Source organism: Giraffa tippelskirchi, chromosome Y (genome assembly GCF_054371585.1).
Source record: "Giraffa tippelskirchi isolate mGirTip1 chromosome Y, T2T-mGirTip1v1.2.pri, whole genome shotgun sequence".
NCBI classification, from domain to species: Eukaryota; Metazoa; Chordata; class Mammalia; order Artiodactyla; family Giraffidae; genus Giraffa; species Giraffa tippelskirchi.
This window is the reverse complement of record NC_137290.1, coordinates 17,586,499-17,613,806: the sequence shown is the minus strand read 5'-3', so window position 1 is coordinate 17,613,806 and position 27,308 is coordinate 17,586,499.

Here is a 27,308-nt window from a genome sequence, read left to right as displayed (position 1 = left end):
TCAAACAGGACACAAATAGATGGAGGAATATACCATGTTCATGGAGTGAAAGAATCAATATAGTGAAAATGAGTATACTACCCAAAGCAATCTATACATTCAATGCAATCCCTATCAAGCCACCAACGGTATTTTTCAGGGAAATAGAAGAAATAATTTCACAATTTGTATGGAATTACAAAAAACCTCGAATAGCCAAAGCAATCTTGAGAAAGAAGAATGGACCTGGAGGAATCACCCTGCCTGATTTCAGGCTGTACTACAAAGCTACAGTCATCAAGACAGCGTGGTTCTAGCACAAAGACAGAAATATAGATAAATGGATCAAAATTGCAAGCCCAGAGGTCCAAGCCACGTACCTATGGACACTTTATCTTTGATAGAGGAGGCAAGAATATACAATGAAGACAAGACAATCTCTTTAACAAGTTGTGCTGGGAAAACTGGTCAAGCACTTGTACAAGAGGGAAACTAGAACACTTTCTAGCACCGTACACAAAAATAAATTCAAAATGGATTAAAGATCTAAATGTAAGACCACAAAGTAGAAAACTCCTAGAGGAAAACACAGGCAAAACGCTTTCTGACAGAAATCACAGCAGGATCCTCTATGAGCCACCTCCCAGAGTAATGGAAATTAAAGCAAACATACGCCAATGGGACCTAAATAAACTGAAAAGCTTTTGCACAGTGAAGGAAACTATAAGCAAGGGAAGAAGACTGCCTTCAGAATGGGCCAAAATTATAGCAAACGAAGCAATTGACAATGAATTAATCTCAAAACTATATAAGCAACGCCTGCAGCTCAATTCCAGAAAAATAAGCGAGCCAATCAAAAAAGGGGCCAAAGAACTAAACAGTCATTTCTCCAAAGAAGACATACAGATGGCTAACAAACTCTTGAAAAGATGTTTAACATCACTCATTATCAGAGAAATGCAAAGCAAAACCATAATGAGGTACCATCTCACACCAGTCAGAATGGCTGCTATCCAAACGTCTACAAACAATAAATCCTGGAGAAGGTGTGGAGAAAAGGGAACCCTCTTACACCGTTGATGGAAATGCGAACTATTAGAGCTACTATAGTGAACAGTGTGGAGATTCTTAAAAACCTGGAAATGGAACTGCCATATGACTCAGCAGTCCTACTGCTGGGCATACACCCCGAGGAATCCAGAATTGAAAGAGACACGTGTACCCCAATGTTCACCCTAGCACTGTTTATAATAGCCAGGACATGGAAGCAACCTAGATGTACAACAGCAGACGAATGGCTAAGAAAGCCGTGGTACATATACACAATGGAATATTACTAAGCCATTCAAAACAATGCATTTGAACCAGTTTTAACGAGGTGGATGAAACCGGACCCTATTAAACAGAGCGATGTAAGCCAGAAGGAAAAACACCAATAACACACACACACACACACACACACACACACACACACACACACACGGAATTCAGAAAGATAGTGATGATAACCCTATGTGAAAGACAGGAAAAGTGACACAGATGTATAGAAGAGTCTTCTGGACTCTGTGAGAGAAGGCAAGTCTGGGATGGATTCAGAGAATAACATGGAAACATGTATATTTTCATATGTGAAACAGACCTCCAGTGCAGGTGCAATGCATGAGACAGGGTGCTCAGAGTTGGTGCACTGGGATGACCCAGAGGGATGGAATTGGGGTGAGGGGGTTCAGGATGGGAAACCCATGTACACCCGTGGCTGACTCATGTCAATGCATGGCAAAACCACTACGATATTGTACCATAATTAGCCTCCAATTAAAATAAATATAATAAAAAAAATAGAAAACTAAAAAATATAAAACCAAAAACATGTAACTTTTCTAAACTGCAGCATTCACAGACCATCTTCATCTTGGACTACATGAGGACACCACCTCTATTATTATTTATTTTCTTTAATCCAGCAAAAGAAAGGTCACTCTTATTCCTTTTATCATCACTGGTGTGGGTGTGTCCAACATGCTGAGCTGTGTGGTTGAGAGATTGCTCCGTAGAGGAATTTTTTGGTCTCTATGATATCCCCAGGAGGCAACACTAAGCACAGTCATTTCTCGAGATGAGGAAAGTGATATGCGCAATGTCACACAACAGGCCAGTCAGCACCACAGCCAGGATTCAGATGGGTCTACCCGACTCACAACCCAGGTCAGTGACCCCCTCACAGGTGACACTGGCCCAGAGTCTGTGGCACCATAGTAATTTGACAAAATGCATCTCCCTGACTCCACTGCCCATGGGGGTGGACATTGTTCCTTATTTTATCTAGTTTTGGAAAGAGGCTAGATGGTTAAATGAAGTTAGAGGGGTGTCAGCTTTCTACTGGAAAGAATAGAATTCATTAGAGGTAACTTTGAGCAGGAAAGAAACTTATTAAAGGATATTAAGTGACTGAGATTTCTGAGAGGGATGGCTGGAGAGACAGCCATGAACAATATAGAGTTTGAGTGCAGGATCTTCTGTCACTCATTGGAGAAGACCCTGATGCTGGGAAAGATTGAGGGCAGGAGAAGAAGGGGATGACAGAGGATGAGATGGTGTGATGGCATCACCAACTCAATGGACATGGGTTTGGGTGAACTTCAGGTGTTGGTGATGGACAGGGAGGCCTGGCATGCTGCAGTTCATGGGGTCGCAGAGAGTCGGACTGGACTGAGTGACTGAACTGAACTGTCACTACCACTGGCTCCAGACACAGTGGCTGTCACTAGTGACATGGCTTATGTCCCTTCCACCTCGTCTAGATTGAATTCTATGCATCAGAACCCAGTTGCACTGCTTTCACCTGTAAGTGTATCCATTGGCTAAGCCTACATTTCATGTGGCTGTACCTAATTGGTCTTAAGTGCCATCTGGATGTATTTGATTGGCTGAGCCTGGGTACCATCTGGGTGCGTCTAATTGATTGAGCCTAGGTCCCATGGTTACGTTCTGACTGCAAGACAGGTGGGGAAAATGACATCCAGACTGTTTCTAGTGCAGATTCGTACGATGGAAAATTAAAGCAGTGACTAAAAGTCTCCTCACTGCAGACTTGTCCAAAGTCTCTTTATCAGTCAGGTCGGTTTTTCAAAGCTCAGTTCACCCTACTAAGTGAAGCAGAAGGGTTTAGTAAGTCAAGTGCTCTGTGCTCCGCTGTGTTAATTTGCCTAGTCTGGAGCTACATTTCCCAGAATCCCTTTCTTTGATTTTGAGTTCAGTCAGTCTGTTCAGTGGCTTAGTTGTGTCCGATCCTTTGCGAGCCCATGGACTGCTGCAAGTCAGGCCTCCTTGTCCATCACCAACACCCCGGAGTTTACTCAAACTCATGTCCATTGTGTTGGTGATGCCATCCAACCAACCTGTCCTTTGTTGTCCCCTTCTCCTCCCACCTTTGGTCCTTCCCAGCATCAGTTCAGTTCAGTTCAGTCTTTCAGTCATGTCCGAGTCTTTGCGAGCCCATGGACTGCTGCAAGTCAGGCCTCCTAGTCCATCACCAACGCCCCAGAGTTTACTCAAACTCATGTCCATTGAGTTGGTGATGCCATCCAACCAACCTGTCCTTTGTTGTCCCCTTCTCCTCCCACATTTGATCTTGCCCAGCATCAGTTAAGTTCAGTTCAGTCTTTCAATCGTGTCCGAGTCTTTGCGACCCCATGAATTGCAGCACACCAGGCCTCTCTGTCCATCACCAACTCTCGGAGTTTACCCAAACCCATATCCATTGAGTCAGTGATGCCATCCAACCGTCTCATCCTCTGTCATCCCCTTCTCCTCCTGCCCTCAATCCTACCCAGCATTAGGGTCTTTTCCAATGAGTCAACTTTTCGCATGAGATGGCCAAAGGACTGCAGTTTCAGCCGGAGCATCAGACCTTCCAATGAACACCCAGGATTGATCTCCTTTAGAATGGATTGACTGGATCTCCTTGCAGTCCAAGGAACACTCAAGAGTCTTCTCCAACACCACAGCTCAAAAGCATCAATTCTGCGGCACTCAGCTTTTTCACCGTCCGAATCTCACATCCATACATGACCACTGGAAAAACCATAGCCTTGACTAGACGGACTTTTGTTGGCAAAGTAATGTCCCTGCTTTTAAATATGCTATCTAGGTTGGCCATAACCTTCCTTCCAAGCAGTAAGCATCTTTTAATTTCGTGGCTGCAGTCACCATCAACAGTGCTTTTGGGGCCCCCCAAAATAAAGTCTGACACTCTTTGCACTGTTTCCCCTTCTATTTCCCATGAAGTGATGGGACCACATGCCATGATCTTAGTTTTCTGAACGTTCAGCTTTAAGCCAACTTTTTCACTCTCCTCTTTCACTTTCATCAAGAGGCTCTTTTGTTCTTCTTCACTTTCTGCCATAAGGGTGGTCTTTCTAATCAGTCAGTCCTTCGCATCAGGTGGCCAAATTATTGGAGTTACAGCTTCAGCATCAGTCCTTCCAATGAACATGCAGGACTGATGTCCTTTAGGGTGGACTGGTTGGATCTCCTTGCAGTCCAAAGGACTCTCGAGGGTCTTCACCAACATCACAGTTTCAAAGCATCAATTCTTTGGTGCTCAACTTTCTTTCTACTCCAGCTCTGACATCCATACATGACTACTGGAAAAACCATAGCTTCGACTGGACGGTTCCTCTGCCTATTCTAAAACCAGCTTCACCATCCGGAAGTTCACAGTTCACATATTGCTGGAGCATGGCTTGGAGAATTTTGAGCCTTGATTTACTAGCGTGGGAGATGAGTGCAATTGTGCGGTAGTTTGAGCATTCTTTGGCACTGCCTTTCTTTGGGATTGGAATGAAAACTGACCTTTGCCAGTCCTGTGGCCTCTGCGGAGTTCTCCAAAATTTTTGGCGTATTGAGTGTAGCACGTTCACAGCATCATCCTTCAGGATTTCAAAATAGCTCAACTGGAATTCCAGCACCTCCACTAGCTTTGTTCCTAGTGATGCTCTGTAAGGCCCACTTGACTTCATATTCCAGGATGTCTGGCTCTAGGTGAGTGATCGTACCACTGTGCTTATCTGCGTCTTGAAGATATAGATATATAGATATAGATATATACAGTTCTGTGTATTCTTGCGACCTCTTATTAATAGCTTCTGCTTCTGCTAGGTCCCTATCATTTCTGTCCGTTATCGAGCCCATCTGTGCATGAAGTGTTCCCCTGGTAACTCTAGTTTTCTTGAAGAGATCTCTAATCTTTCCCATTCTGTGGTTTTCCTCTATTTCTTTGCATTGATCGCTGAGGAAGGCTTTCTTATCTCTCCTTGCTATTCTTTCGAGCTCTAATTCAAATGGGAATTACTTTCATTCTGTCCTTTGTTTTTCACTTCTCTTCTTTTCATAGTTATTTGTAAGGCCTCCTCAGACAGCCATTTTCCTTTTTTTGCATTTCATTTCCATGGGGATGGTCTTCAGTCACGAACTTCCGTCCATAGATCATCAGGCACTCTGTCTATCAGATCTAGTCCCTTTAATCTATTTCTCATTTACGTTGTATAATCATAAAGGATTTGACTGAGGACAAACCTGAATGAGATGGAATTGCCAACGTCCGCTGAATCATCAAAAAAGCAAGAAAATTCCAGAACAACATCTATTTCTGCTTTATTGACTATGCCAAACCCTTTGACTGTGTGGATCACAATAAACTGTGGAAAATTCTGAAAGAGATTGGATTACCAGACCACTTGACCTTTCTCTTGAGAAATCTGTATGCAGCTCAGGAACAACAGTTAGAACTGGACATGGAACAACAGACTGGTTCCAAATACGAAAAGAAGTACGTCGGGGCTGTATATTGTCCCCCTGCTTATTTAACTTATATACAGAGCACATCATGAGAAACCCTGGGCCGGAAGACACACAAGCTGCAGTCATGATTGCTGGGAGAAATATCAATACCTCAGGGATGGAGATAACACCACCCATATGGCAGAAAGTGAAGAGGAATTAAAACACCTCTTGATGAAAGTGAAAGAGGAGAGTGAAAAAGTTGGCTTAAAGTTCAGCATTCAGAAAACTAAGGTCATGGCATCTGGTCCCATCACCTCGTGGCAAATAGACGGGGAAACAGTGGAAACAGTGTCAGACTTTATTTTGGGGGGCTCCAGAATCACTGAAGATGGTGACTCTCGCCCTGAAATTGAAAGACGCTTACTCCTTAGAGGGAAAGTTATGACCAAACTAGCCACAATATCAAAAGGCAGAGACATTACTTTGCGAAAAAAGGTCCGTCTAGACAAGGCTATGGTTTTCCAGTGGTCATGTATGGATGTGAGAGTTGGACTGTGAAGAAAGCTGAGCGCCGAAGAATTGATGCTTTTGAATTGTGGTGTTGGAGAAGACTCTTGAGAGTCCCTTGGACTGCAAGGAGATCCAACCAGTCCATCCTAAAGGAGATCAGTTCTGGGTGTACATTAGAAGGACTGAGGTTGAAGCTGAAACTCCAATACGTTGGCCACCTCGTGTGAAGAGTGTACTCATTGGAAAAGACCCTGATGTTGAGAACGATAGCGGGCAGGAGGAGAAGGGGACGACAGAGGATGAGATGATTGGATGGCATCACCGACTCGATGGACGTGGGTTTGGGTGAGCTCCAGGAGTTGGCAATGGACAGGGAGGCCTGGCATGCTGTGATTCATGGGGTCACAAACAGTCGGACATGATTGAGCGACTAAACTGACCTGAACTGAACTGACTAGAGGGACCTTTTTTTTTTTTTTGACAAAGTAATGCCTCTGCTTTTTAAAGAGCTGTCTAGCCTGCTCATACCTTTTATTCCAGGGAGCAAGCATCTCTTAATTTCGTGGCTACCATCACCATCTGTATTGATTTTGGAGACCAACATATTATTTGTCACTGTTTCCTCTTCTATTTGTCAAGAAGGGATGGGACCAGATACCATAATCTTAGTTTTCTGAATGTTCAGTTTTAAGCCAAGTTTTTCAATGTCCTCTGTCACTTGCATCAATAGGCTCTTTTGTTCATGCTTTCTGCCATAAGGGTGCTATCATCGGCATATCTGAGGTTATTGATATTTCTCCCGGCAATCTTGATTCCACTTTGTGTTTCCTCCAGCACAGCGTTTCTCATGAAGTACTCTGCATATAAGATCAATAAGCAGGGTGACAATATATAGCCTTGATGTACTCCTTCCTGATATGGAGCCAGTCTGTTTTTCCATGTCCAGGTGTAACTGCTGCTTCTTGACCTGCCTACAGATGTCTCAGGAGGCATATCAGGTGGTCTGGTATTCTCATGTCTTGAAGAATTTTCCACCGTTTGTTGCGATCCACACAAAGGCTTTGGCGTAGTCAATAAAGCAGAAATAGATGTTTTCCTGGAACTCGCTTGCATTTCGTTGGTCCAGTGGAGGTTTGAAATTTGATCTCTTGTTCCTCTGCCTTTTCTAAATCCAGCTTAACATCTGGAAGTTCATGGCTCACAATCTGTTGAAGCCTGGCTTGGAGAATTTTGAACATTAAGTTGTTAGCATGTGAGATGAGCGCAATTGTGCAGTAGTTGAGCATTATTTGCTATAGCCCTCCTTTGGGATTGAAAACTCATCTTTTTCAGTCCTGTGGAAAGATTTGCTGGCCTACTGAGTGCAGCACTTTCACAGCATCATCTTTTAGGATTGGAAATAATTCGACTAGAATTCCATCACCTCCACTAGCTTTGTTTGTCGTGATGCTTCCGAAGGCCCACTTGACTTCACATTCCAGGATGTCTGGGTCTAGGGGAGTGATCAGATCATCGTGTTTATCTGGGTCCTGAAGATCCTTTCTGTATTATGCTGTGTATTCTTGCCACCTCTTCTTCATATCCTCTGCTTCTGTTAGGTCCATGCCATTTCTGCCCTTTATTGTGCCTTTCTTTGCATGAAAAGTTCCTGCGTGTAAAATTGGTCACTCGAACTTTCTCAACGAGAACTCTCGTCTTTCCCATTCTATTGTTTTCCACTATTTCTTTGCATTGATCGCTGAGGAAAGCTTTCTTACCTCTCCTCGCTTTTCTTTGGATCTCTGCATTCAAATGAGTATATCTGTCCTTTCCTACTTTGCCTTCCATTTCTCATCTTTTCATAGCTGTTTGTAAGGCCTCCTCAGAGAACCATTTTGCCTTTTTGCGTTTCTATTCCTTGGGGATGGCCGTGATCCCTGCCTCGTGTACAATGTCATGAACCTCTGTCCATAGTCCTTCAGGCACTCTTTCTATGAGATCTAATCACTTGAATCTATTTCTCCCTTCCACTGTGTAATCGAATCACAGGGACTTGATTTAGGTCATATCTGAATGGTCCAGTGGTTTTCCCTACTTTCCTCAAGGTAAGTCTGAAATTGGTAATAAGGAGTTCATGATCAGAGTCACAGTCAGCCCCACGTCTTGTTTGTGCTGACCTATACAGCTTCTCCCTCTCTGGCTGCAAAGCACATAATCAATCTGATTTCAGTATTGACCCTCTGGTGATGCCCATGTGTAGAGTCTTCTCTTGTGTTCCTGGAAGAGGGTGTCTGCTGAGACTGGTGCAATCTTTTGCCAAAACTCGCTTAGCCTTTGTCCTGCTTCATTCTGTGCTATAAGGCCAACGTTGCCTGTTACTCCAGGTCCTTCCTGGCTTCCTACTTTTGCATTCCAGGCCCCTATAATGAAAAAGACATCTTCTGGGGGTGTTAACTCTAGAAGGCCGGGTAGATCTTCATAGAACCGTTCAACTTCAGCTTCTTCAGCATTACGTGTTGGGGCGTAGACTTGGATTATCATGATATTGAATAGTTTGGCTTGGAAACGAACAGAGATCGTTCTGCCCTTTCGGAGATTGCATCCTAGTACTGCATTTCAGGCTCTGTTGTTGACCATCAAGGCTACTCCATTTCTTCTAAGGGATTCCTACCCACAGTAATAGATATAATGGTCACTTGAGTTAAATTCACCCATTCAGGTCCATTTTACTTTGCTGATTCTGGAAATGTCGATGGTCACTCTTGCCGTCTCCTGTTTGACCACTTCCTATTTGCCTTGATTCAGGGACCTAACATTCCAGGTTCCTTTGCAATATTGCTGTTTACAACACCGGACTTTACTTCCATCACCAGTCTCATCCCCCACTGGGTGTTGTTTTTGCTTTGGCATCTTCCCTTCATTCTTTCTGAAGATATTTCTCCACTGATCTCTAGTAGCATTTTGGACACCTACTGACCTGGGGAGCTCATTGTTCAGTGTCCTGTTTTTATTTCTGTTCATGGGGTTCTGACAAGACGTGGTCCACTGGAGAAGGGAATGACAAACTACTTCAGTATTCTTGTCTTGAGAACCCCATGGACAGTATGTAAAAGTTCCGAGGTAGAATTGACCAAAAGAGTAACTTGAGAGAGGGTTTGAAAGTGGAAAGGGAGCAGCAGTCTCTCCTCTTGCAAGGGTGCTGTGCTTTGATGTGGTGACAAGTAGGTGCAGACATGCCTGCAGGCTCTGGCATGTCCTTGCTGTCGTCTGGGATGCATCCACAACTCCCTCCTGACTCCTGGGCATCAGCACCCTCCCTGTCACTGGACACTTGGCTGCAGAGGTAATGGTTTCCTCTCCATTTCTCTACTGTTGGCCCTCAGCAGCCTCACTTTGGTGACTAGACTCTATGGCCTCTCCGTTTGCCTGGCTGGTGGCTCCGGAAGTCCCTTTTCAGACCTCACTTCTCAACCTGCTCCCACAGCTGACATAGAAGGCTCATTAATAATTCTCAGAATAATTTGTGCATGCACATGTGTGTCCTAAATCGCTTCAGTCATGTCCGACTCTGTGTGGCCCTGTGCACTGTAGCCCACCTCTGGCTTCCTCTGTCCATAGAATTCTCCAGGCAAAAATACTGCAATGGGTTACCATGTCCTCCTCCAGGGAATCTTCTCCACACAGAGAGAAGATTAACTCACATCTTTTGCATCTCCTGCACGTGGCTTCTTCATCACTAGTACCATACCCCAAACACATGGGCCGGATCTGGCTCCCCTTCTTGGGTGTGACTGATTGTTGTTCAGTCAGTAAGTCTTTCCAGTTCTTTGCAATCCAGTGGACTGCAGCATCTCAGGCTCCTCTCTCCTCCACTTTCTCCGTGACTTTGTTCAAATTTCCTAGGGCATGAATGATAACGTTATGAGTATTTACAGACTCACAGGAAGGCTCAGGAAGACACACTGCAGGACTGGGCCCCAAGGGACCACTGCCACAGGATCACGAGGCCCTACTCCTCTCCCCAGCAATTTTTCCTTCTTAACTTTGCATAAGTGCAGTTGTCTCATGGACACAGCTGATGAGTGGACCCTTAAAGGCTTCAGATCCCTGGCTGCAAGGGAGTCTGGGAAACGGAATTTTCATCGCTCCAGCCTCTTCAATTCAGGAGGGTGAGCAGCAAGAGGAATGCATGTTGAAAAGCCATTTCTCACACAGAGATATGCCTGGGGATCGAATCTTTGAGGTTACCATCTGGCCCAGGGTTTCCTTGTCAGGCCATGATCGTAGTGGGTGATCTTTGCCTCCCCAGCCCTGCAGATAATCCAAGGCCAGGCTAACTGGTCACCAGACTCGTTAATATGAACCAGCACTCACCTTGGTTCACCTTGATGAAATGAAGGAGGAGAAGCGAACTTTATTTACCCAGCATTATTCACATTCCTGGTCACTTATGTACATAGCGCCTCATCCCATGCATTTTGCAGCTGAGGACGCATCAGACCCAAAGAGACTGAGGAAACTACCTCAGGTCACACAGCTAGTTATGGCAGAAGCTGGACCTGAGCCATCCTGTGGACCAAAGAATGCCTGCTCCTCACCATTACTGTATGCCTGCTGATATTGGGAGAAGCTTTTGTATAAAAGCCGTTCATTCTAATTAGGCACTTTTTCTTGGCTGAGCAGTTTCAGGTGCTGAGGACATGATGGTGGGCAAAACAGGTGGTGGTAGATAAAGGGTATTGGTTGAGATTGGGTTTGTAAACGCTCAACAAGTCAGGGACTAGAAACAGATTTGGGGTTAAGTTGATATTGATGTGGTTTCTTTGTATTTAAATATGTGAGAAAAGATTTGTGCATCTACTTTTTTTTGTTTTGAAATGGAGGTCCCTTGGTTTAGCTTTTGTTTTTCCTCTTTTGGAAAATATATTTATTTTGGACTGTGCCAGATCTTCGCTGCCAAGAGAGAGCTTTCTCTAGTTGTGGTGCATGGGCCTCTCCTTGTGGTGGCTTCTCTTGTTCCAGGGTATGGGCTCTAGAATGCAAGTTCAGTAGTTTTCATGGGCTTAATTGTCCCACAGCATGTGAAATCTTCCAGATCAATGGTCGAACCTGTGTCCTCTATACTGGCAGGCAGATTCTTAACCACTCGACCACCAGGAAAGTCCTGTCTTTCCTTCTTGAAAAATATTTCTCCCGTCTGAAAAAAACACAGACTATGGCAATTGATGGTTTGTCTCAGTGTCTGGGACACAAAATGGCATCGTGATTGTTGTTTTTTAGTTGCTAAGTTGTGTCCGACTCTTTGAGATGCCATGGACTGAAACTTGCCAGGACCCTCTGTCCATGCACGGTGGGGACTGTGGCAAAGTAATGAACCTGGAGAGCAGCTGGAAGTGGCAGTTTGGGTGTGGCTCCTGCTGGTCACGTGCATACATAGGTCCACGTGTTGCCAGATTGCCCACTTTCAATGATAAGTTGAAAATTCATATTTTGAGTTATGTCTTCCAATGATACATTTTATATAGTTGTAACAAAACTTGCAAACCTATTGTGAAAATTAGGCCAACGTCTCTGTGGGTCAGATCTGGCCTGTGAGCTGTCAGTTTGCATCTTGTGTGGAAGAGCCTTAATTTAGGCATCAGAGATGCTGGGTTGCAGTCTGGGCTCTGCTGCCTTCCAGTAGCTGGGGTCAGAGGCAAGCCAAAACACTTTCTGGACCTCAGTTTCCCATTCTGTAAAATGGGACTTCTGAGAACCACATGGTCTGCCGAACCCTTTGCTAAACCAATATTTTCTAAACGGTGGGTCATAGAGTCAATTTAGTAGATTGTTACTTGCATCTTTTAAATAGAAAACAGGACAGGATGGAAACTAAGTGCATATATCATGGTATTATAGGTTAGCATTGCCTTGTGGAATATATTTTAGCTTACACACATAATATGCACACACATGTATCTATATCATACTGGGTCTTGATGTAATATTCATTTCTTATGCAGAGGGACTGAAAGGGAAGCTTTCAAACAAAGTGTTGTTCATGTCTTAATGCGCTCAATGCTGGCAACATTTCTGTGAGGTGGGTTTTCACCTCAACCCCATTTTACAGGTGAGAACGCTGAAGTGCAGGGAGTGAAGTTCCCACAAACAGGAAAAGGAATAGCTGGGACTTGACCCCAGGCCACATCTGAACCATGTGCTATCTGACCTCTCCAGACAGCAACTGTGTGATCACGATGAAGGAGTTAACGCAAGTCAAGGGCTTAGCTGGGTGCCTGGGACAGAGCAGGTGTTGAATAAATGTAGAAGCCAGACTTGTGTGTGCAGCTCCTTATTCAGCCACACCATGTGGTGTATAGGAACCCATGGGCTATGAGAGAGAGGGGGACTGGGCTTCTGCAGTCCTGATACCCGTCGGGCGGTGAAGAGGGTATAAGGGCAAAGAGACACCCCCACCCTGTAGTCCGAGTTCCCCCAATACACATTGTTGCCCAAACACTTGATGGTTACGTTTTAAAATCACTATTTGGTTGCAGCTGGCTTATCCGTCATCCTTGAATGAACTGCTACATAGTTTGCTATCTTGAATTTATGGATTAACCCCCCCCCCACACACACACACCATTTTGTCAAACAATTTAAACTATCACGGCGACGGTGTTATTAAACATTAGAGTAGTTATCTTTTATAGTCAGGCTGAGTGTGGCAAGAAGTGCTTCTGGGGTCGTGGCTGCTGATGGCTCTTGAGGCACCACAGCAGGTCACTTAATCCTTAACTTTGGGGCCTGAACAGATCCTCGAAGGTGCTGCAATATCAGGAAAGCACTCCCGCAAAGCAGGGGCGCAGCCCAAGAAGATACTTCTGGAATTCTTTTTCTTTTTTTTTTTTTTTTATAAATTTATTTATTTTACTTGGGGGCTAATTACTTTACAATATTGTAATAGTTTTTGCAATACATTGACAAGAATCAGCCATGGGTTTACATGTGTTCCCCTTCCCGAACCCCCCACCCCCCTCCCTCCCCCTCCCATCCCTCTGGATCATCCCACTGCCCCGGCCCCGAGCCCTTGTCACATGCATCGAACATGGAATGGTGCTCTGTTTCACATATGACAATACACATGTCTCAATGCCATTCTCCCAGAACGTCCCACCCTCACCTTCTCCCTCAGAGTCCATAAAATTGTTCCATGCATCTGTGTCTCTCATTCTGTCCCGCATATAGGGTTATCGTTACCATCTTTCAGATTCCATATATATGCATTAGTATACTGTATTGTTGTTTTTCTTTCTGGCTTACTTCACTCTGTATAATGGGCTCCAGTTTCATCCATCTCAGTAGAACCGGTTCAAATGTATTTTTTTTAATGGCTGAGTAATATTCCATTGTGTATATGTACCACAGCTTCCTTATCCATTCATCTGCTGATGGACATCTAGGTTGCTTCCATGTCCTGGCTATTGTAAACAGTGCTGCGATGAATATTGGGGTACACGCGTCTCTTTCAATTCTGGTTTCCTCGGTGTATATGCCCAGCAGTGGGATTGCTGGGTCATATGGCAGTTCTATTCCCAGTTTTTTAAGGAATCTCCACACTGTTCTCCATAGTGGCTGTACTAGTTTGCATTCCCACCAACAGTGTAAGAGGGTTCCCTTTTCTCCACACCCTCTCCAGCATTTATTGCTTGTAGACTTTTGGATAGCAGCCATTCTGACTGGTGTGAAATGATACCTCATTGTGGTTTTGATTTGCATTTCTCTAATAATGAGTGATGTTGAGCATCTTTTCATGTGTTTGTTAGCCATCTGTATGTCTTCTTTGGAGAAATGTCTGTTTAGTTCTTTGGCCCATTTTTTGATTGGGTCATTTATTTTTCGGGAATTCAGCTGCAGAAGTTGCTTGTATATTTTTGAGATTAATTGTTTGTCTGTTGCTTCATTTGCTATTATTTTCTCCCATTCTGAAGGCTGTCTTTTCACCTTGTTTATAGTTTCCTTTGTTGTGCAAAAGCTTTTAATTTTAATTAGGTCCCATTTGTTTATTTTTGCTTTTATTTCCAATATTCTGGGAGGTGGGTCATGGAGGATCCTGCTGTGATTTATGTCGGAGAGTGTTTTGCCTATGTTTTCCTCTAGCAGTTTTATTGTTTCTGGTCTTACGTTTAGATCTTTAATCCATTTTGAGTTTATTTTTGTGTACATAATCCTCTACATAGAAAACCCTAAAGACTCTACTAGAAAATTACTAGAGTTGATCAATGAATATAGTAAAGTTGCAGGATATAAAATTAACACACAGAAATCCCTTGCATTCCTATACTCCAATAATGAGAAAACAGGAAGAGAAATTAAGGAAACAATAACATTCACCATTGCATCAAAAAGAATAAAATACTTAGGAATATATCTACCTAAAGAAACAAAAGACTTATATATAGAAAACTATAAAACACTGATGAAAGAAATCAAAGAGGACACAAACAGATGGAGAAATATACCGTGTTCATGGATTGGAAGAATTAATATAGTGAAAATGAGTATTCTACCCAAAGCAATCTACAGATTCAATGCAATCCCTATCAAGCTACCAATGGTATTTTTCACAGAACTAGAACAAATCATCTCACAATTTGTATGGAAATATAAGAAACCTTGAATAGCCAAAGCAATCTTGAGGAAGAAGAATGGAACTGGAGGAATCAACCTGCCTGACTTCAGACTCTGCTACAAAGCCACAGTCATCAAGACAGTATGGTACTGGCACAAAGATAGAAATATAGATCAATGGAACAAAATAGAAAGCCCAGAGATAAACCCACGCACATATGGACACCTTATCTTCGACAAAGGAGGCAAGAATATACAATGGAGAAAAGACAACCTCTTTAACAAGTGGTGCTGGGAAAACTGGTCAACCACTTGTAAAAGAATGAAACTAGAACACTTCCTAACACCGTACTTCTGGAATTCTTGCAGTGCTATTTCCATGCCTAACTTTGGGTGGCCCCTGCGGGCAGTTCGGGCCGATGGCGGGGTCGCACTGCCCTCTGGTGGTCACTGGCGAACACAGCTTCACGGGTGCTGATCCGGCCCCATCGTCGGTGCTGTGGGCGCTGCAGCAGAGTGGCAGAGCGCTCTGAACCCAGATTTCCCTTTACCCAGAAAGAATTGTCTGTCTATCCACATCCTAGGAGTTTCCCCAAATCCCTGTGAGTAAAAATGGCAGGCTGTATTGTCTATGGGTCCGTTTATAAGGGCTTGGAGATCTGGGGTGACAGAAATCAAAAGCAAGGTGGAAGGCACGGGAGAAGCTAGGAAGGACCACGAGGAGCCCTTTACGGGACCTGGGGACGTCGTCCGTCCTCATCTGCGTCGGGAGAGAATGGTTTCCAGCGGGAAGGATGGAAGCACGGTGTCTGGTCAAAAACAGCTGGTTATGGGCTGTCTCAGGAACGTGAAGGCATTTTCTCATTTGATACCCTACACACAGCGTACTGAACCAAGCTCAAGTGGTTATCATCATGATATTTTCTTACAGATGATTAAACTTGGGTACCCATCCCCCAGATCAGGATGATTCTTCAAAATAGAAGTCGGATTATGCCCGTCTCCTCCTTTAAACTCTCTGGCGTCTTCTCACTGGATTTGGAAGAAGATCCAAACTCCAACCGAATAAAAAGTCCCACAGCCAATAAATATCAGTCCACTGCTGGTGGATATTCGGCTTGTTTTCATTCTTTGCTATTACAGACGGTGTTGTAGACAAGAACTCTATACAGAATATGCATGCTTACTTAAATATATCTGTCGATAGATACTCAGAAGTGGAATTACTGAGTCGAACTTACAAATTGCATAGATATTGCCAACTTTTCTCCTTAGGAGTTGTACCAGTTTCAGCTTCCACAAGCAATGCACGAAGCCCCACAGCTCAACCAGCACTGTGAGTCATTAAACATTCAAACGTTTGTCAATCCGATGCGAAAAGTTGTATCTCAGTATATTTGCATTTCTCTTACGATGAGCGAACTTGAACATCTTTGTATAAGTTTAAGGAACAGTTGCACTTTTAACAAATATATTAAAATGTATGTACATGCCCTAGGATCTTTTTTTTTAATTTGGGTTGCTGGTTTACTCTTTATTTGTAAGAGATTTTTATATATCAAGGGGGATTAACACATGCTGTTGTCTGTGATTTGAATTTCAATTTGACTTTTGTCTCATATCTTTATTTGTATAATAGTATCTATTTATGGCTGTGCTGGGTCTCATTGCTGCCAGGGCTTATCTCTAGTTGGGGAATGCGGGCCTCCTCTCTAGTTGTGGTGCACAGGCTTCTCACTGCAGTGGCTTCTCTTGTTGTGGAGCACAGGCTGTAGGGCAAGTGGGCTTCAGTAGCTGGGGCTCCTGGGCTCTGAGCACAGGATCAGTAAGTTGTAGTGCATGGGTCTAGCTGCCCCTGGACATGTAGTAACTTCCCAAACCTGATATCGAACTGGCATTTCCTGCATTGGCAGGTGGATTCTTTGCCACTGAGGCACCAGGGAAGCCTTACTTATGTATTTTAGTAACTTTTTTAAGGTGTCAAATGTCTCAACTTTGTTTTGTTTTGTTTTAAAGCACCATGTCTTATTCAAATATGCGTCTATTGTTCTTGGGACACTGCCGGTGCATTGTAGATGCTCAATTAACATCTGATGGAGTAAAAATATCTTCTCCACTTGAATGATTGGTTTTGTAAGTAGACATCTGAGTCCATGAGATATAATACTACTATTTATTATGTGTTATATATATTGGGATGCTTTTGGCTGCAAATAACTAAGGAAGAAGAAACTCAAAATATTTCAACCATAAGGACATTTTAATCTCACAGCATAAATTTAACCTATCTTTCCTAAGCACTTGTCCTTCGAAGAATTAACCAATGTTCAATTAATAGAAATCTTTGTTTAATCATTTCTGCCACATCTTTTACCTCATGTAGATTATTGTCTACAAATGAAGCCAAGTTAGAGGAAACAGTGTCCAGGGATAGAGACAAATAGACTGAATTTAAAAGAATTTAAAGATACTCCTTGAATTCTGCATTTGGGGTGTTGGTGGTCATGGAGTCTGAGATCACACATTCCTCAACCTTTCAGCCAAGTAGGCCATTTTCTTTTAAAGCCACTTTGATGGTACTTATGCTATTTGCAATTGAAAAATTCCCATGTTAGCTCTCTGACTTCTAACTCCCTTGTGAAACAAACACCTTCATCCCTGGAGTTTGACCTGAAAACTTCTTTGATTTTCTGTCCTTCTGCTGAGCTAGCCAGAAAGTTCTGGTGTCGTGCTCACACTTCTAGAAAGCCAAGGGTTTTTGTTTGGGAGTTTTGCATAGTGCAGCTACTCTACTTCTAAGAGGATTCCAGAGGCCTGCAAGATACTGTTGGATAAAGAGTGAAGGCAAGAAGCCTGGGACCACTGAATCTTAGCTACCCATCCGTCCATCCATCCATCCATCCATCCATCTACCCAACACCCTCCAATCCATCCATCATCCATTCATCCATCCATCTATCATCCAACATTCATTAATTGCTATCTCTCTTATACATTGAGAAAGATAGTGCCTTTGTCCACTGAGAGCTCTGAGTCATCCCAGAATTCAGAATGAAACATTTACAGACTGTGGACTGTCAGCACCAGCCTTTAACATTCAATCATCACAATAGAAAAGTAGGTGACCACCTAGGCAGTTAATTTCAGAAATAAAGAACAGGTCTGTTTCACCCCAAACCTCTCTCTGTGTGGACAGCTTCAAGAGTCTACTATTCGTGACACTAATGGAAGCCTTTTAAAATACAATTTCTTTTTTTATTAAGTGATTTAGTCTTTGTTAATTCTCAACAGAATTTTTCTTGAAAGCAGTTGTTTCTTTTTTTTTGTTTCTCTTTTATCAGTAGGGCTGAAAAAAGGTAGGAGAACTTTATTCTTGGTTTTTTTTTTTTTCAATTTGTTAAAATATACTTGATTTATAGTGCCGTGTCAGTCTGCAAATCAGCAAAGTGTCTCAGTTATACACATGTACACATTCTTTTTTTACATTCTTTTCCATTACGGTTTATCACAGGATACTGAATATTGTCCCCTGTGCTATCCATTAGGACCTTGTTGTGTATCCACTGGAAACGTAGTAGTTTGCGTCTACCAACCCCAGATTCCCAGCCCATCCCTATCCCCTCCATCTTTGGCAACTACAACTCTGTTCTCTATCTGACAGCAGGTGTGATGGTGGCTGGAAGGGACGAGTGGATAGCACGTGGTTAAAAGTGGGTACCGAGGTGCCTAGGTTATCAAACAATGAGAAAACAGGGAGGATCCAGGAGCACATGACTGATTCCCTAGGTGGTTCTGCTGCAGTCTCTTTCTTCTCGAGCCAGAAGTCAATTCATTCAGTACAACATTTACACTCATTAGAAGAAACTAATTCAGCAGATTACAGTGAGGTTGATCCGTGTTTTTGCCAGCTAACTCGAGGGATTCTTTACCTTCATTTAACTATCTGTCTATCTAACCATTATACCATTCTTGCAACTACATATCCAACCATCGCAGTATTACTATCAATCACCCATCAACCATTAGTCATTCTATCCACCTACCCATTCCATTACTCATCCATCCATTTAGCCACTCATTCATCCACTTAAGCATCTATCCAACTTTCCATCTCACCATACAACCACTCACACATCCAGACAAGCATCCATCCGTCCACCTCACCGTATCACCATTTAGTCATCAATACACTTCAGTCACTCTGTGTTATATGACGAATTAAGACACTGTGAACCACAGCACACCAGGTCTCCCTGTCCATCACCAACTCCCGGAGTCCACCCAAGCCAATGTCCATAGAGTCAGTAATGCCATCCAACCAGGTCATCCTCTGTCGACCCCTTCTCCTCCCGCCCTCAATCTTTCTCAGCATCAGGGTCTTTTCTAGTGAATCAGCTCTTTGCCTGAGGTGGCCAAAGTATTGGAGTTTCAGCTTCAACATCCGTCCTTGCAGTGAACACCCAGGACTGATCTCCTTTAGGATGGACTGGTTGGATTTCCTTGCAGACCACGGGACTCTCAAGAGGCTACTCCAACACCACAGTTCAAAAGCATCAATTCTTCTGCTCTCGGCCCTCTTTATACTCCAACTCTCACTTGTTTACACGACCTCTGGAAAAACCATAGCCTTGACTGAACAGAACTTTGTTGGCAAAATAACTTCACTGCTTTTTAATATGCTGTCTAGGTTGGTCATAACTTTCCTTCCAAGGAGGAAGCGTTTTTTAATCTCATGGCTGCGGTCACCATCTTCAGTGATTTTGGAGTCCAGCAAAAGAAAGTCAGCCAATGTTTCTACGGTTTCCACATCTGTTTGCCATAAAGTGATAGGACCAGATGCCATGATCTAAGGCTTCTGAATGTTGAGCTTTAAGCCAACTGTTTCACTCTCCTCTTTCACTTTCATCAAGAAGCTCTTAGGTTCTTCTTCAGGTTCTGCCATATAGGGGGTGTCATCTGCGTATCTGAGGCTATTGATATTTCTCCCGGTAATTTTGATTCCATCTTGTGCTTCTTTCAGCCCAGCGTTTCTCTTGATGTACTCTGCATACAAGTTAAATAAGTAGGGGGACAAATTAAAGCCTTGACGTACTCCTTTTCCTATTTGGAACCAGTCTGATATTCCATGTCCATTTCTAACTGTTGCTTCCTGACCTGTATACAGATTCCTCAACAAGCAGGACAGGAGGTCTGGCGGATAGGGATGCTTGATGAATTTTTGGACCAACTGAAACAACACTGCAGATGGTGATGGCAGCCATGAAATTAAAAAACACTTAGTCCTGGGAAGGAGTGTTATGAGCAACCTAGGCAGCATATTAAAAGACAGAGATGTTACTTTGTCAACAAACGTCCGTCTGGTCTGCTGCTGCTGCTGTTCAGTCGCATCGGGCATGCCCGACTCTGTGCGACCCCATAGATGGCAGCCGACCAGGCTCTGCCGTCCCTGGGATTCTGTAGGCAAGCACACTGTAGTGGATTGCCATTACTTTCTCCAGTGCATGGGAGTGAAAAGTGAGAGTTCGCTCATCCGTGTCTAACTCTTTGCAACCCTATGGACCGAAGCCTACCAGGCTCCTCCATCTGTGGGATTTTCCAGACAAGAGTACTGGAGGAGGGTGCCACCTCCTTCTCCACCATCTAGTCAAGGCTCTGGTTTTTCCAGTGGTCATGCATGGATGTGGATGGCATCACTGACTCTTTGTACCTGGGTTTGGGTGGACTCTGGGAGTTGGTGATGGGCAGGGAGGCCTGGTGTGCTGTGCTTCATTGGGTTGCAAAGAATCGGATATGACTGAGCGACTCAACGGAACTGAACTCAACTGAATCAACCTAAGGTACACCTAGGTCTAATCTTGTTAGGTGAGCAAGTGTTTACGTCTTCATTACAGCTAAAAGATACTCAAGGCCAGCTCAAGATAGTCACCAGCCTTCAATTTTTTACTGAGTGAATAGAGGGTGCTTGATGAATATACATGAATGCCCCCAGTTCCGTGCACTGTGAGGTTGTATGCCTACAGGGTAGAAACTATACAAGTGTCCTTTTGGTTCCAGGAGCACCATACACCCTTTCCTGCCTCTGGGGGCTCTACACATTTGATAGCTGGGTCAGGACAGGCTCTCTGGAGGGGTGACATTTAAGTAAGTGCCAGAGAAGGGGAAGGCTGGGGCCATGCAAATAGAAGGGTAGGTAGTCAAAGCTGGAAGAAGCACAAGCTGGAGTCAAGATTGCCGAGAGAAATATCAATAACCTCAGATATGCATACGACACAACCCTCATGGCAGGAAGTGAAGAAGAACTAAAGAGCCTCTTGATGAAAGTGAAAGAAGAGAGTGAAAAAGTCGGCTTAAAGCTCTACAAGTTTAGAAAACTAAGATCATGGCATCTGGTCCCATCACTTCATGGGGAAAAATGGGGAAACAGCGGAAATTGTGTCATACTTTGGGGGTGGGGGAGCTTCAAAATCACTGCTGATGGTGATGGCAGCCATGCAATTAAAAGAAGCTTACTCCTTGGAAGGAAGGTGATGACCAAACTAAATAGCATAGTTAAAAGCAGAGACATTACTTTGCCAACAAAGGTGCATCTAGTCAAGGCTATGGTTTCTCCAGTGGTCATGTAAGGACGTGAGAGTTGGATGGGGAAGAAAGGTGAGCTCCGAAGACTTGATGCTTTTAAACTGTGGTGCTGGAGAAGACTCTTGAGAGTCCCTTGGACAGCAAGCAGATCCAACCAGTCCATCCTAAAGGAGATCAGTCCTGAGTGTTCATTGGAAGGACTGATGTTGAAGCTGAAACTCCAATACTTTGGCCACCTAATGTGAAGGGTTGAGTCACTGGAAAAGACAATAGTGCTGGAAATGAAGCAAAAAGTGATCCATCATGGGCAACAGATGCCCTCTCTTTATTGCCTTTCAGCTCCCCCACTCTCCTCCCCTCAGCCTGGCTGAGCCTTTCATTCTCTGCAAAGATGGATGTTGGTGGCTGCATGGCCAATCCAGTCCCTGTTTAAACTATGTAATTTATTTTTCCTGGAGGAAATGAGCAAAGAGGAAGAGACTATCTCAGCAGCCTCCCTGCCAGGCCTGGTGGCTGCAGAACCTAGGTGGATTTGCAACTGGTGGAGAGGTGGAGACAAATAACCTGCTAAAATGGAGATATTAACAATACCGTCAGCCGGAACAGCCAAAGCCCCCTGTCCTGTCACCGTGTTTCACACGGCTCAGGTGCCCATGGCCTGGGCTAATGAGGCCCATCCATCAGGCTGGGAGAGCTGCTGGCACACAGACTTTCTCATCAGCGGGCAGAAGCTGCTGCTTGAGACACTGGTGGGAATTTTCAGGGGAGCTTGTCATATGGGGGTGCTGTATCCTAGTTTTCTTTGGTGGACTCCACTCTCTTCTAACCAGCTCAGGGGTGCAGAACAACAGTGTTTGATATTCCTAAGTCCACCTCCTTCCTACCAGGTGTATGCAGCAAAACACATAGCAGTTTACCTGTACCAGCTGTGTGACTTTAAAGAAATTAATTAATCTTTCTGAATCTCAAACATGTCCTTTATAAAATGAAGTGGGATGGTGCCCACTTTGTCAGGGGAGTTATTGGAGGATTAAATAAATAAATATTTATTCGTAAATAAAGAGTAATGGGTAAGGCCTGGGATTAGGTAGGGTGGCAATTACAGCCCCCCCCCCCCCACCTGCTGGCTGTGATGGAGCCTACTGGCTGGCTCCCTACATTCGTTCTCCCCTTCTCTCTCAGAAAATGCTCCCGTATTTGTTTGTTTCCTCGCTAGGCAGGAGTGGCTGAGAATAAAGGCTACATCTTCCAGCTCCTTTTGTGGTAAGGTGTGATTTTCTGATGCACAAATCTGGCCATTGGGATTTGAGCAACAGCGATGTTGAACTGTGTCAGCTGTGCTCTTAAAGGGAAGAAGAGTCCGTCCCTCTCCCCTCCCCCTTTACTTTCCTGGTGCAGGGGGAGTGCAGAACTTGAGGGCTGAGAAGCCACCTTGGACTGTGTGGTAAGAACAGTACTTGGATTGGCAGAGCATCAAGACAGAGGGCGCCTGTTTCCCTGGTGCTGTTCCAGCTCTATAGGCAGCTAATGAGACAAAGAGACAGCTCTCGATTTTTTCAGCTGCTGGCTGGCATCTCTGGCAACACAAAGTCAATTTGACAGAAACTGGCCCTGTTGGGGACTACCTCATCCACTCCCTCAGCCTGCGTTCAGTGACACACTGCTCCTGTGGACTTTGCACAAACAAGACGTTGAGGTGAGTTTTCATTATGAGGGCAGATTTTTTTTTCTTCTTATTTAATTATTCAGTTCAGTTCAGTCGCTCAGTCGTGTCCAACTCTTTGCAACCCCATGAATTGCAGCACGCCAGGCCTCCCTGTTCATCACCAACTCCTGGAGTCCACCCAAACCCATGTTCATTGAGTCAGTGATGCCACCCAACCATGTCATCCTCTGTGGTCCCCTTCTCCTCCTGCCCCCAACCCTACCCAGCATTAGGGTCTTTTCCAACGAGTCAACCCTTCCCATGAGGTGCCAAAAGTATTGGAGTTTCAGCTTCAACATCAGACCTTCAAATGAACACCGAGGGTTGATCTCTTTTAGGATGGATTGATTGGATCTCCTTGCAGTACAAGGGACTCTCAAGAGTCTTCTCCAACACCACAGTTCAAAAGCATCAATTCTGTGGTGCTCAGCTTTCTTCACCGTGCAACTCTCACATTCATACATGACCAGTGGAAAAACCGTAGCGTTGACTAGATGGATTTTTGTTGGCCAAGTAATGTCTCTGCTTTTAAATATGCTTTCTAGGTTGGCCATAACCTTCCTTCCAAGGAATAAGCATCTTTAAATTTCAGTCACCATCAGCAGTGATTCTGGAGCCCAAAAAATAAAGTCTGACAGTGTTTCCACTGTTTCCCCATCTATTTCCCATGAAGTGATGGGACCAGATGCCATGATCTTAGTTTTCTGAACGTTGAGCCTTAAGCCAACTTTTTCACTCTCCTCCTTCACCTTCATCAAGAGGCTCTTTAGTTCTTCTTCACTCTCTGCCATAGGGTGGTGTCATCCGCATATCTGAGGTTATTAATATTTCTCCTGGAAATCTTGATTCCAGCTTGTGTTTCTTGCAGCCCATCATTTCTCATGATCTACTCTGCATATAAGTTAAATAAGCAGGGGGACAATATACAGCCTTGATGTACTCCTTTTCCTATTTGGAATCAGTCTGTTGTTCCATGTTCAGTTCTAACTGTTTCTTCCTGACCGGCATACAGGTTTCTCAAGAGACACGTCAGATGGTCTGGTACACCCATCTCTTTCAGAATTTTCCACACTTAATTGTAATCCACACAGTCAAAGGCTTTGGCATAGTCAATAAAGCAGCAATATATTTTTTTCTGGAACTCTCTTGCTTTTTCGATGATCCAGCGGATATTGGCAATTTGATCTCTGGTTCATCTGCCTTTTCTAAAACCAGCTTGAAGATCTGGAATTTCACGGTTCAGGTATTGCTGAAGCCTGGCTTGGAGAATTTTGAGCATTTCTTTACTAGCATGTGAGATAAGTGCAATTGTGCTATAGTTTGAGCATTCTTTGACATTGCTTTTCTTTGGGATTGGAACGAAAACTGACCTTTTCCAGTCCTATGGCCACTGCTGGGTTTTCCAAATGTGCTGGCATATCAAGTGCAGCACTTTCACAGCGTCACCTTTGAAGATTTGAAATAGCTCAACTGGAATTCCATCACCTCCACTAGCTTTGTTTATAGTTATGCTTTCTAAGGCCCACTTGATTTCACATTCCAGGATGTCTGGCTCTAGGTGAGTGATCACACCATCATGATTATCTGGGTCGTGAAGATCTTTTTTTGTACAGTTCTTCTGTGTATTCTTGCCACCTCTTCTAAATATCTTATGCCTCTGTTAGGTCCATACCATTGCTGTCCTGTATCGAACCTATCTTTGCATGAAATGTTCCTTTGGTATCTCTAATTTTCTTGAAGATATCTCTAGTCTTTCCCAATCTGTTGTTTTCCTCTATTTCTTTGCACTGATCGCTTTCTTATCTCTCCTTGCTATTCTTTGGAACTCTGCATTGAGATGGGAATATCCTTCCTTTTCTCCTTTGCTTTTTGCTTCTCTTCTCTTCCCAGCTATCTGTAAGGCCTCCTCAAACAGCCATTTTGCTTTTTTGTGTTTCTTTTCCATGGGGATTTTCTTGATCCCTGTCTCCTGCACAATGTCACGAACCTGTGTCCGTAGTTCATCAGGCACTCTGTCTATCAGGCCTAGTCCCTTAAATCTATTTGTCACTTCCACTGTATACTCATAAGGGATTTGATCTAGGTCATACCTGAATGGTCTAGTGGTTTTCCCTGCTTTCTTTAATTTAAGTCTGAATTTGGCAATAAGCAGTTCATGATCTGAGCCACAGTCTGCTCCCGGTCTTGTTTTTGCTGACTGTATAGGTACTTGCAAATTTTGCTCAAATGAATCCTTTTATACTTCTAAATTTTAGTAATGCTTTTTCACCTTAAAATCCATTTGCTTGACAGTAATAAACTGGGGAAAATTCTGAAAGAGATGGGAATACCAGACCATCTGGCCTGTCTCTTGAGAAACCTGTATGCATGTCAGGAAGCAACAGTTAGAACTGGACATGGAACAACAGACTGGTTCCAAATAGCAAAAGGTGTACGTCAAGGCTGCCTATTGTCACCCTGTATATTTAAGTTATATGCAGAGTAGATCATGAGAAACGCTGGGCTGCAAGAAACACAAGCTGGAATCAAGATTGCCAGGAGAAATATCAATGACCTCAGATATGCAGATGACACCACCCTTATGGCAGAAAGTGAAGAAGAGCTAAAGAGGCTCTTGATGAAAGTGAAAGAGGAGAGTGAAAAAGTTGGCTTAAAACTCAACATTCAGAAAATCAAGATCATGGCATCTGGTCCCATCACTTCATGGGAAATAGATGGGGAAACAGTGGAAACAGTGTCAGACTTTATTTGGGGGGGGGCTCAAATATTACTGCTGATGGTGATGGCCCCATGAAATTAAAAGACGCTTACTCCTTGGAAGGAAGCTTATGTCCAATTTAGATAGCATATTTAAAAGCAGAAACATTTCTTTGCCAACAAAGTTCCGTCTAGTCAAGGCTATGGTTTTCCCAGTGGTCATGTATGGATTGAGAGTTGGACGGTGAAGAAAGCTGAGAGTGGAAGAATTGATGCCTTTGTACAGTGGTGCTGGAGAAGACTCTTGAGAGTCCCTTGGACTGCAAGGAGATCCAACCAGTCCATCCTAAAAGAAATCAGTCCTAAGTGTTCATTGAAAGGTCTGATGTTGAAGGTGAAACTCCAATACTTTGGCCTCCTCATGTGAGAGTTGACTCATTGGAAAAGTCCCTAATGCTGCGTAGGATTTGGGACAGGATAAGAAGACGAAGACAGATGATGAGATGTTTGGATGGCATGACCGACTCGATGGAGATGTGTTTCGGTAAACTCCGAGAGTTGGTGATGGACAGGGAGGCCTGGCGTGCTGCGATTCATGGGGTCACAAAGAGTCGGACATGATTGAGCAACTAAACGATACTGAGTACAGCTGCATTGGCTTTCATTGTCAGTATATATATATATATTCTTATTGTGTATTTTTCAACTGATGTATATATTAGGAATCTTTCATATTTAGCCAGCTTTAAACAAAGAAAAAAGAAACTGTCAGAAAATCTCTTGCGTTGAAACTTTGCCTTATTCCCATTTATTGTGATGAAATTTGGCTTTTTTGGATATCAGTTTACTTTGTGTCTTCTATTTGTCAGACTTCCCTTGTTTTCTTGTATCACTTCTTTGCCATACTTTAAAAATGTACTTATCTTTGCATGTGTTGGTTTTCATTTCCATGAGGGCTTTCTCTAGCTTAAGGTGGCAGGGGCTACTCTTTAGTTGTGGCGTTGAGGCTTCTCATTGCAGTGGCTTCTGTTGTTGTCCAGCATTGGCTCAGGTCAAGTGGACTCAGTAATTAAGCCTCCCGTGCTCTAGAACACAGACTCAGTAGTTGGAATGCATGAGCTCAGCTGCTCCATGGCATATGGGATTCTCCTGGATCAGGGATGGAACCAGTGATTCCTGCATTGGCAGGTGGATTTTTTACCACTGAGCCCCCAAGGAATTCCCCTCTTCTTTGCTTTATTTTTAATTACATTCTTTGCTTGTTCAGTCTTTCCCCTTTGTTATGTGCAAAGTCAGGTTCCTGTTTTCTTTCTCTGCTGACTCCCCTGGAGAGAGACCCTCCTCTGAGTTTCTGCAGATGGATGTAGCTTTCTCCCCCACCCCCACAGGCCCAGGGAGTATTAATGACACCCTCTTTGGGTTCCTGAGGGCTAACTCTGCACAGGTCCTCTGCTGGCCCCCTTGG